The sequence below is a fragment of the Microtus ochrogaster genome, chromosome 22 (genome assembly GCF_000317375.1).
Source record: "Microtus ochrogaster isolate Prairie Vole_2 chromosome 22, MicOch1.0, whole genome shotgun sequence".
Classification (NCBI taxonomy): Eukaryota; Metazoa; Chordata; class Mammalia; order Rodentia; family Cricetidae; genus Microtus; species Microtus ochrogaster.
This window is the reverse complement of record NC_022023.1, coordinates 852,990-853,568: the sequence shown is the minus strand read 5'-3', so window position 1 is coordinate 853,568 and position 579 is coordinate 852,990.

Genomic DNA, 579 nt, shown 5'->3' with positions numbered 1-579 from the left:
CGAGACAGGGTTTCTCTGTGGTTTTGGAGCCTGTCCTGGAACTAGCTCTTGTAGACCAGGCTGGCCTTGAACTCACAGAGGTCCGCCTGCCTCTGCCTCCTGAGTGCTGGAATTAAAGGCGTGCGCCACCACTGCCCGGTTCTCCATCTACTTTTATGTGAGCATGTGCGCTCAAACTCAGGCCACGAGGCTTGAGCTGCAAGTGCATCTCCACACTGAGCCATTTCACCAGCCATTGGTTGCTTCTAAAGACAGCCTTGGAAAAAAAAAAAAAAAGACAGCCTTGGAAAATCAACATTCCGCAGATGATAACAGGTCCCATAGTCTACACAATATAACATTCACACTATCCGGAACACGATCTAAAATTATTGTAAACACACACATGCACATACTGTGACCAGAACTTAAGATAAAAATTACAAAAGGCTGCCGCACACCGTGGCCCCGGTCTGTGCTCTATGCGCTAGACCCCAGTTTGCGCGCTTCAGGCAAGTGGCTAGAGGTTGAGAAAACACAGACGCAGAGATAGACTGACACAGGGACCTTTATTTTTTTTTATTTTTTTTAAATTTATTT